Source organism: Camelus bactrianus, chromosome 2 (genome assembly GCF_048773025.1).
Source record: "Camelus bactrianus isolate YW-2024 breed Bactrian camel chromosome 2, ASM4877302v1, whole genome shotgun sequence".
Taxonomy (NCBI): domain Eukaryota; kingdom Metazoa; phylum Chordata; class Mammalia; order Artiodactyla; family Camelidae; genus Camelus; species Camelus bactrianus.
This window is the reverse complement of record NC_133540.1, coordinates 131916827-131927706: the sequence shown is the minus strand read 5'-3', so window position 1 is coordinate 131927706 and position 10880 is coordinate 131916827.

Below are 10880 nucleotides of genomic sequence, written 5' to 3'. Positions count from 1 at the left end.
ACAACCTACAAGTTGAGAGTTACATTGTATTCGGCAGACTTCCTGAAGACTTGAGCCAGGGACACAGCCTCTCAGATCGCTCTAAGAGACTATTCTGCCCAGGCAAGGGAGGAGCCAGGCTATATAGGAGCTTTTGCAACAAGGACCAGGTAGTCAGAACATCAAAAGATTACTGTTAATTAAAGAAAACCAGATTATCTCGAGTTAAGGAATTTAGCACCTTTCCAAATATGGGAAGCTGCAAAGGTCTGGGCTTGTTGAAATCATTGCTTTGATGTGCACCTTAGCTGTCCAAGGCCAGTCTCCTGTTCCTCCACATCCCGAGTTCCCTCAGGAGGCACCACTGGGGGTGGCAGCAGAGGCTGGGCTGCCTGCTTCTCCGCATCCTGAGTGCCCTTGGCTCACTGTCCGGGGTGGCAGTAGTGGCTGGTGACTCGATGGCCGCAGCACCCTTTGTTTACTGATACGGCTGCAGTATTTTTCATTCACAGTGGATAATAATAGTAGCGACCCCGTGGGATTGTCAGGAGTATTAAATTCGTATTAGGTGAGTATTAAATTAATACTCAATGAGTATTAAATTGAGTATAAAATTAGTAAAACATATAAAGTGCCGGGCTCAGTGCTTGGCCCAGCGTTAGCACTCAGTACGTATCCACCACCCCCGCAGTCCTCAGCATCTCTCCTCAGCATCATTCTTACTAGACTTGGAGTCAGACAGAACCAGGTTCAAATTCCAGCTCACTTGCTTGCATCCTTGGGCAGGGTGCTTGACTTCTCTGAATAGCAGTTTCTCATCTGTAAAACAGGAATGATAATCACCTGGCGTTGCTGCTGAGCTAATTAAATAAGCGGCATGTGTGAAAGTAGAGAGACTAACAGCGTGTGGAGGACCAGCAGCCTGCGAGGGCGCACGTGAAACCCGGCCCCTTCCCTCCTGCGGCAGGGAAGATCGCGAACACCCTCGGCAGAGCTGACTGTCGTCCTTCCTTGCAAATTTGTGTGCGATCCCAGGGAGATAATGTGCGGAAAGTGGTTTGGAAATGCTGAAGTGCTATAAACATGCTTATGACGATTATGACTAATTAAAATCTAGGGCAGCCAGGAGAGAAGTATGGTGTGAAGTGAAGCTCTATCCTCCACCTTCAGAGGGTCTTTTAGAGACTCCGAGCGAGAAACATAACCAATTAAGAGACTGTGGGTCGAGACTCGGAGCGCGGAGGCTGTGGTCCAGCAGATTCCCTGGGTCCCTCCACACCTTCGACTCCTTGTGCATCCATCCATCCACTCAGCAAACATGCCACCAGTGTCCACCCTGTGCCCAGCACTCTGTGTGGGCTGGTGCTGGAAGACAGCCCTGCTCCTGCTTCCAAAGTGCTGACAGAACACGTGTAAGACAGAAAATTGATGTATAAGCCTTTCCTGTGACCTCTATCAAGTTGCCCATCATATGCAGTGCCAGCCCTTTTGTGGGTTCATCCCCCACCCCTGCCCCCCAGACCACAAGCTCCTGAGGCCAGGGACTCTGTCTTGTCCCCTGCATATCCCCAACACCCAGCACAGGGCCTTGAACCTGGAAAGTGTGGCTGGATATGTCCAGAGGAACTAAATAAAAGCCAGTCACTGAGTAGTCAGGGACCAGGCGTTCATTCCCCGACCTGCAAGGCTATTCATTTGTCTTCCAACAAGGCTGGTGTCTGAGTGGGGCAGCCACTCTGACATCTTTCAATCTGCATTTTCTCTGGGTTCCCATCGCTTCCCCCTTTTGCAGAAACCAGGCTGTTGGGGACCAAGCGCTGGGCTGTTTCTGCCTCCAGTTCCTGGTTCGCGCAGGGACTTCCACGTGGGATCACAGAGCTGTTCAGTTGCCTTTTGTGTCTGATGGAGGGGCTGAGCTCAGCTCCTCCCTGCCTCACGCCAGCTCTGCCCGTCCACGTTTTCTCAGCTCCCCGCACCAGCCAACAGACTGCTCGTTCTTTAGAAGAGCAGTGCTTTTTATATCACTCCCATGTGCAAAATTACTTCTTGAATCTGTCTCACTGCTATCTGCAGGGAAAAGTCCAAACCCCTAAACTCGGCATTCGTAGCCTTTGCCACCCTCTCCAGTTTCCCTCCTCCTCCTCGCTCTCCAGTCCCACCTGCCCACACACATTCCCCTGCGGCTCCTGCTGAGACACGTTGTGCATTTCCCCACCCCGTGTTTCTCTACAGCCCCCACCCCATTACGACCCCCTCCTGCCCGTGGATGCTGCCTCAAAAGCCACTTCTTCCTCCGAGGCTTCAGCAGGTTCCATCAGCAGGAAGCAGCCTGGGGCCCTGCGTGCCTCGCTTTACGTGTGCTGTCTCACTACCTGCAGCCCTGTGCCCATTACACAGATGTGCGTGTGCATATACTTCCCATGTGGTGTCGTCCCAGGGCCTCGGCTCCTCTGTCCGTGGGAGTCAGATCTCCTTTCCCCAAACCACCACTCAACTGGGGTGAGCCTTTGGCTTGTCTCTGAGGCCCCTCAGAGCATCTGCCTACCCAGGCAGTGCTAAGTGCCGCAGAACTGACCAAAGAGTGAACGCAGGAGACTGGGTGGGAGGGAGCCCGTCACCCACCCACGGCGAGCGACCTCCCATCCCCACCGGGACGCTTCTCCTCTCCTAGGATTGTCTCTCGAGATGGAGGAGCCCAGAAATGGAGGGAAGGGGTCCCTTTCTGACCCCCACCCCAGCTCCTTCCCAGGTCTAAAAGTATCATCCAAATTAGCCGGCCCCATCCCATAGTTACCCTGACTTGTGGTCCAAGGGTCACTGTCCACTGTTTCTGCCCTTCGTGGGGCACAAGCTGAGGCTTACTAAGGGTTCAGCTGCTCTGCCCAAGGGGATCAGTTATCGGTCACCCGTGAAACTAACATCACATCTTTCTGGCTGATCAGTACGAAGTGGTGTACTTTGGGTCTGCTTTCATAGGACTTGCAGTTGAAACCCAAATTCAGCATTTACTCTCCTGCCCTCATCACGCAAGCTGGAACAAAATTCACAACTGTGATGGACCGAATGTTCGTGTCCTCCAGATTCGTGTGTTGAAGCCCTACCCCACAATGTGATGGTTTCAGGAGGTGGACTTCGGAGAGGTATTTAGGTCTTGGGGGTGGAGCCCTCGTGAGTGGGATTAGTGCCCAGGGAGCTCCCTCACCCCTTCCGCCCGTGAGGACACAGCGGGAGGCCGGCAGTCTGCAAGATAGAAGAGGTCGCTCGCCACAACCCAGCCGTGCTGGCACCCTGATCGTGGGCCTCCAGCTTCCAGAACTGTGAGAAGGATGTTTCTGTGGTTTATAAGCTGCCCAGCCCAGGGTGCTTTTTGTAGCAGCCCGCCTGAGTGGGCTAAGATGGCAATTAACATGAAAGTGCCCGTGATGCTGCCGGCCCGGTTAGAAAGCTCTTCGCACACATCGGCTCGCTCCCTCGTCACAGCCAGCTCTGTGGAGGAGATGTTATTATCATATCTCCTCATGGACGTGGAAACAGAGAGGTTAGCTGACTTGCCCCAGATCACAGAGCTGGTGAGTGCAGGGCCGGGACTTGAACCTGGCAGCCTGTCTTCTCAGCCAAGCTCCTGATGGCTCCACAGCACACAGTGCTGAATGGGCCCTGAGAAATCCCTGATTCAGAGCTGGTCCAGGAGAAGCATCTTATGTCCTATGCCTCATTGAAGCTCGGGGTGCAGGGTTCCTTCTCTACCCACCTCCATTCCAGTGGCAATTCCATCCGGTGTGGGGCTTCCAGAGCCTGCTGGGCACCAGACTGTGTCCCACTCTTGCTCACAACACCCCTGCTTTGGCAGAGGGCGTCGTGCTTGGAACCTCTTCTCCTCTTTTGTTTCTTGTGGCAGAATTTTTGGGGTCTCCCATCTATGGGGGCTTCGTCTTGGATTTTCGTGATGACAGAAGTGACAGTGTGGTTTTCTTCTCTAATGTTGCCCTTTCCCTCTGTGCCTCACCCTCAGGCTCTGGCAGCATTTTTCTTAGTCATCATTTGCGTCCGTCTGGTCCCCAGCCCTCTGATGAATGACCGTGGTGTCTCATTGTACTCTGAGCTGATAGCATCGCCTCGCCCTGGGCCTCTGCTTGGCTTGCAATGATTTACAGGCGACGGAGGCTGGACGTCTCTGGGTGACCTGTGCAAACCAAGACCTGGGTGACGAAGCTGAAGAGCTCAACAGTGAAACTGCCTCTGGGGCCTCAAGACTCAAGGTGGAAACAGAGGGATTAAAAGCCTCCAACTTCCTCCTTGCACACTGGCCCACGTTGTTGGGGTTTTTTTTGTTTTTGAAAGATCACTCAGGTTTTTTGGTTACACTTTTCTGCACGTTTTATTTTATTTTAGGTACATGCTAAAAATGTCTAGCGTTTGCAGCCCAGGCTGGCTGAGCAGGGCTGCGTGAACCAGGTCAACCCTCTCAGAGGCTCGTGGGCTCTGGCTTTCCCTTTGGACTGAACCTCTCTGGGGACAATGAGTGCTCTGCAGGAATCTGGGCTTCGTGGAGCAAGGCAGATCTGGATTTGAATGCTGGTTTTGCCACTTTCTAGCTGGGTGACTTTGAGCAAGTTACTTGACATCTCTGGGCCTCAGTTATTTCTTCTATAACATGAGGATGAGAATACAGAAATGATAGGATTAGAGAATTTCATCCAAAAAACGTTGGGGGCTTCTGGTAGGATAGGCACCACGTGGGTGGTCTAGAAATCCTGGGTCCACTTTTTTTTGGCGAAACCGTTACTGAGGTCGGGCTAATTCTGTATTGAAGCAAGGGCCCTTTCAACATTTAAGAAAAGGCAGCTCTGGAATGCACCCTTCTCCGTCTGCATACCAGACGTGTTTGGGCCCTGATGCCACATCCCTGAGCCTGTCTTCACTGTCAGCTTCAGCGACTTGTTCCGGCGTGTACCAGACCACCTTGTGTCCACATTAAGCACGGGCTCCAGTCCTCTAAGCAGAAAAGGCTCCAAAACAAGACAGTTTTTATGAACATGCGGAATAATGGCTTTTTTGCCCTTGGGTGAGTCACACTGCCCTAAAGCTGACTGGTTCTGTGTACTGGGGAAGGTGGGAAGAGGCTGTGGTGTGAGGGAGGCCAACACAGCACCTAGGCTCTGGCTGGGCACAGAGCCTGCTCCACACCTGCTCTGCAGGGGGCGGGACCCAGGTGACTCTGCTCCGCCCCCTTGTTGTTGGTTGGCCCATAGCCAGACGCCTGACCCACGAAGGCCAATCAGAATTCTTCTAGGAAATTTCACTCTGAAACTGATACCTGCCCCACAGTAACTTCAGGGGCTGTCAGTGTGTTGCATCCTTGTTGCAGTGAAGGAAGCCAGTGCAGAGTAAGAAAGAAAAAAGTCACTGCCAAGGAGACACAGAAAGGTGGTGAGAGCTCCCAGGCCATGCTTGGGTCGCTGGTCACAGGTGTGTGTGTGGAAACCGCTCCGTCCTCAGGGATAGCTGCTCATCCTTCCCGTCAGTTCTGGGAGAGAGCCTTGCCGGAAAGTCCCATTTTTGCCTTAGCCACTTCAGCTTGGTTTCTGTCACAGGCAGATCATGTGTACAGATACACAACCTGGCATATCTCGGTAAAATGTGCAGTTTGGGGTGTAGTGTATTCCCAACAGGTGGGTAAAGACGGCCCAAAAGGAATATGCAGGAAGAAGAGAGAGGAGACTAACATGGATTGAGCTGCTGGAATGTTCCAGGGGCTGAAGTTACCCCTTTGTGTACATCTTCTTATGTGAGAGAAGAGTGAGTCCAGTAGGAGACATGTAGCTGCAAGCAATAGAACGTCGCCCCTCACTCTTCAAGGAGACAGAGCCACACGGCCTCAAGGCGGGTCTGGCATCTCAGTGATACCATCAACCACTCAGCTGCTTTCCATCCTCCGGATCCACTGTCTTCAGCTTGTTGGTTTTTCTTCCTGGTGGTTATTGCTTCATGATCACAAGGGGGCTGCTCCAGCTGCAGGCTTCACATCTGTGTCCCAAGAGGAAAGAGGAAGGCAAGCTTTTCTCAGATGCCTTCAGCAGACTTTGTTTCATACCTCATTAACCAGATCTTCCCATAAATGTGTCCCGTGGCCATTCCTACCTGAGAGTCAATTTCCACCTTCCAACCTCTAGGCTGGAAGATGACAAAAATAAAGGGACCGGGCAAAGCTGTGGATTGACCAACAACTTGTGTCTTTCTCTAGCAGTGTGAGCACACATAGTATGCTGTGTCTGGGAATGGTGGAAACTGGATGTGAGTGGACCTTAGAGGGTGAGGGAAATGATGGTAACAGGCAAGATGGGGAGAACCTGATGTGGTGATGGAGCCACTGAAGGTGCTTACACCAGGAAGACAAGTGTCAGGACCAGAGTTATAATCTAGAAAGATCACCCTGGCCATTACCTGGAGGGTGGCTTGGAGGGGAGTTGGACTGGGAGCTAGTTAGAGGCGTTTGCAGTGCCCACCCTGAGAACTGAAGATAAAATTTACAGGTGTAGAATTTAGAGCAACTCCTTTCTGAGCTACTTATTGGATCAAGGAATTGACTAGACCGATACATGAGACTAAACTAAAACTCTTGAAAAATTTAGAAGAATTTATCTTAGTGGAAAAATAGACTATAACATGGCACCTACATCTGATTTTTCATGTGATGGAAGTGGCTTTTCTTTGCATTTCTGTGTGCATGAGCAAATTCCAGGCCACCTTAAGTTCCTGACTCAGCCACTTAAAACAAGCTTGAGGTTCCACCCATGGGAGAGCAACACCAGAGAGGAGGTCATTAAGTACTTCCGGCAAGCAAAGAATGAGAAGTGTCACTGTGCATGTTCCTGCATAAAGACCTGCTGGCTTTGTTATGTACCTCTTGAAAAATTCAAATTATAAAAATTAATTTCAAGTGATGTATGCTTATGACAAAAAATATATAAAATAGAAAAAAGCTGTTAAGGAGAAAACATCAAAAACCGTACAAACAAAATCACTGCTGCTGTTTTGGCCCATGTCCGTTTTCATCCCTGTGGGTAAATTTGCTGACATCGTTTTCATAAACATCACTTCTTACAGTTATACAACACAAAACTTCCTTGACCCCTGTTGTTTAACCTTTGAGTGGCTTCCTTTTTTTCCCTAATAAATAATGTGCTGATTATTAGTGAGTATACATTTTTGTCTTCATAGAAGACTGTTTCTTGGAGATGAATTCTCAGAAACGGAATTACCATCTCAAAGGGAATAAACATTTTTAAAGTCAGTGGTACCTATTGCTGATTCAGAAATTCAAACTTCTGATACAAGTTGCTGATTCAGAAATTCAAACTTCTGATACAAGTTCACTTAAAGACAGACAGTGCAGTGAGGAAGCCTGCCTTCTGTATACTCTCCCTTGGCAGTGGGTTTGGTCATTACATCTGTGGACGATTTATTGCCTTCTTTCTAAAAAGGATCAATACACCTAGAAGCCCCGGGGTAATGAGATTCAGGGAGGCCTCAACTCATGAAGGAATCCATCAATTAGGCTGGGATGCGAAGAACAGTGAAAGTGAAAATGGCCCCAATGAATCTTGATATTGAAACACAGATTAGAGCATTTGCAGGGGGAGAGCATTTTATTTTTATCTGTATTTTTTTGTATCCCATGCAACTGCAAAGCTCGTGGAAATTGAAGAGAGGTTCATCTGTTTCATGGTATGTTCTTTCCACATTACATGCTAGCACACTGACCTTCACAACCCCGACTCCAAATTTATTTCAAGAATACTCATTGCACATCTGCCACGCTCCAGGACCAGTGCAGGGCGCTGGGGATGTGGTTCAGCCCCTAGTTGCTGAGGTCTGAGTCTCCATTGTTTGCCCAGGCTTAGATGCTAACTCTGCCATTTGCTAAAGCCTCTGCCAGGTACCTCCGTCACACTGAGACAGGAGGGAAGGGGGCAGGGCATAGCCTTTAAACGAATGACGCAGCAAGTGAGGATACAACATAAACTCGTTAAAACCACCTCAGCCCAAGATGGGGGAAAAATTCAACTTCCAATGGACCTTGAGGCCCAAGGTGGCAGAAGATGTGACTCCAGGTAGACCTTGAGCCTCGTTATATGCTCATTATAACGTACTGGCATGCTATTGGCACTCCTACAGGCACCATGACAGTTTCAAGGCTGACCATAAAAGGTCAAAAAGTGTGTGGGGCCCAATTCCTGGGAATCCCCACCCCTTCCCCAAAGTCGTTGGAAGAATCCTCCCACTTGTTAGCCCATGAAATAACCACACCCAAAAAAACTAACAGCCTCGTACGTATCTATCCCTCTCCCTCTCCCTCTGTCTCCTCTTTTGAGACACCTGCACTCTGTCTATGGAGTGAACATCTCCCTGAATGCATCTACTCTCACTCTACTTCAGCTCGCTCTTGAATTCTTCCCTGCAAGAAGCCAAGGACCCTCACTTGGCAGGGCGCATCCCAGGGGCTCACGCAAGCCCTGGGGCACCACCATCCCCTCATGCCCCAGTTTCTGCAACAACGTTAGCCCTGTGGTGGGTATTATTAGTTTTTACTGATGGGAAAACAGAGAGTGATTAAATATCTTGCCCAAGATCACAGAGGAAGTAAGTTATAACTCCCTTACACTTTATCATCTTGACTGTTTATTAAAAAACCAGGCATGATTCTTTGAAATTAATTTGGAGAAGCTGCTTAAAATGCTTAATACACTGATTCTGGCTTATTTTATTTGCATCGTCTATTTACTGTAGTTATTAAAACATCCTGTTCATTCCTGTTCATTCTCTCTTATCACTTTTGCAGAATTGTTATTTGTCTCTCATTCATTCATTCTCTTATGCCTCCACTCTCCCCAAACACACACACACAGTGGGGTGCTGGAGATGGCTCCTCCTGGCTGGCCAGAGCTGCTCGTGAACATCCTAGTAGCTCCTCAGTGACATCCCACTGGTGGCTTGAAATCAGTCATGACGGGAATATTTACACCACAGGAACTGACAAATGTAAAAATCAGGTCTGTTTTTCTGAGACCCACTTAACTTGTACCAGCTCATCACTGTGGTTCTCCTCCAGACAAAGCTGGGCCTTTCTCCATCTTCTCCCACCATTCTAATGAAACCGTGAGACAGGAGGGGCAGTGGGAACCAGACTCAGCCTATCTGAAGAGAGGCTTCTCTGTGAGTGGACACTGTGCCTGGCTTTAAATGCTGTGTGAAATATCCCTTCAATGGCTTACACACATTCTAGCAAGTCTCATTGTTACTCCACTCAAGGATGAATTTCTGTGATATAGTGATTTAATAAGAAATGTGTATTTGATCTCCATCCATTGTTCCAGGCACAGAGCTCCTAAAATTCTTGGAATTTCCTAACTGTTGAGATAAAGATGGCTTTGTTACGTTAATGAGATGATTTTGGGGAAACCCCTGGGTAACCTAAAAGGAGGTGGGGATTGGTTGCCAGGGGAAACAACCACGTGATTAGAGGTTGGAACTTTCAGTCCCACCCCAGAGATCTGGGGAGGGGAGAAGGACCAGACAGAGACTTGGTTCCATTACCAGTGGCCAATGAGTTAATCAAACATGCCTATAAAATGAAGCCTGTTAAAAAACAAAATTCAACTGAGTGAAGTTAAAGATCTAATTGGCTTTATTCAGGAATTCATGAATCAGGCAACAGCCCATCTAGCAAGCAGAAACGAGCTCCGAGCAGCTGTACAGAGCGGAAGGCTTCCACAGACAGAGGGCGCGGGACAGGGAAGAAGTGGGCTTCCTCCTCTTCTGCAGGGGGTGAAGAGGTCTGTCGGGGGGTTAGCTCGCTGCTGTGGACCAGGAAATTCCAGATTAACTGCATTCCTGGGGAAGCTGAAGCTGTGCTTAGACTACGTATTGGTTTGCTGATGTGGGGCTTAGCACAAGTGACTCCATTTGAGGCCTGTTGTTTCTTTTTAATAAGTCTTTATTAAAAAAAAAAAGATGAGTTCACAGAGTTTCCGAGTTGGTGAACCAGAACTCATCCATGTGCCTAGAGGGTGGTGCTCTGGGGACCCTTCTGGACCTCTCCTTGGGCACCTCATCTGTATCCTCTACAATACCCTTTATAATAAGCTGGTAAACATAAGCAAATGTTTCTCTGAGTTCTGTGAGCCTCTCTGGCAAACAAATCAAACCTAAGGGGAGGGACATAGGAACCTCCAATTTATAGCCAATTGGTCAGAAGCACAGGTAACAGCACAGACTTGCAATTGGCATATGAAGTGCGGAGCACCCAGTCAGCGCCTGCTGAGAACTGGAGAATTACTTGGTGGAGAAATTCGATTGGAATTTCCCGATAGTCAGAGCTGTCCAGTGAAACAGACTTCTCTGGCACAGAGGTGAGATCTCCATGAAAGAATGTATCCAAGAAAAGTCTGAGCAAAATCTGTCCCAGGTGCTTGAGGGAAATGGGGTTTTGGCTTTGAGAAAGGCCAGAAAATTCCACAAACTCAGAAGGCATAATAGAGGAAAGAGACACAGCAGCTCTGGTGTAACATCTGTCAGAGAAATAGGGACATGGTATCGTTTTCAAGTTCAATAAGGAGGCACCAAAAAAAAAAAAAAAAGGAAGAAAGAAAAGAAGCAAGCAAGAAAGGAAATAAGCAAGAAAAGAAAGAAAGAGAGAAAAAGAAAGAAAGAAAGAAAGAGAAAGAAAGAAAGAAAGAAAGAAAGAAAGAAAGAAAGAAAGAAAGAAAGAAAGAAAGAAAGAAAGAAAGAAAGAAAGGAGGGAGGAAAGGAAGGAAGGAAAGGAAGGAAGGAAAGGAAGGAAGGAAAGGAAGGAAGGAAGGAAGGAAGGAAGGAATGAAGGGAAATGTGAGCAGCTTGAG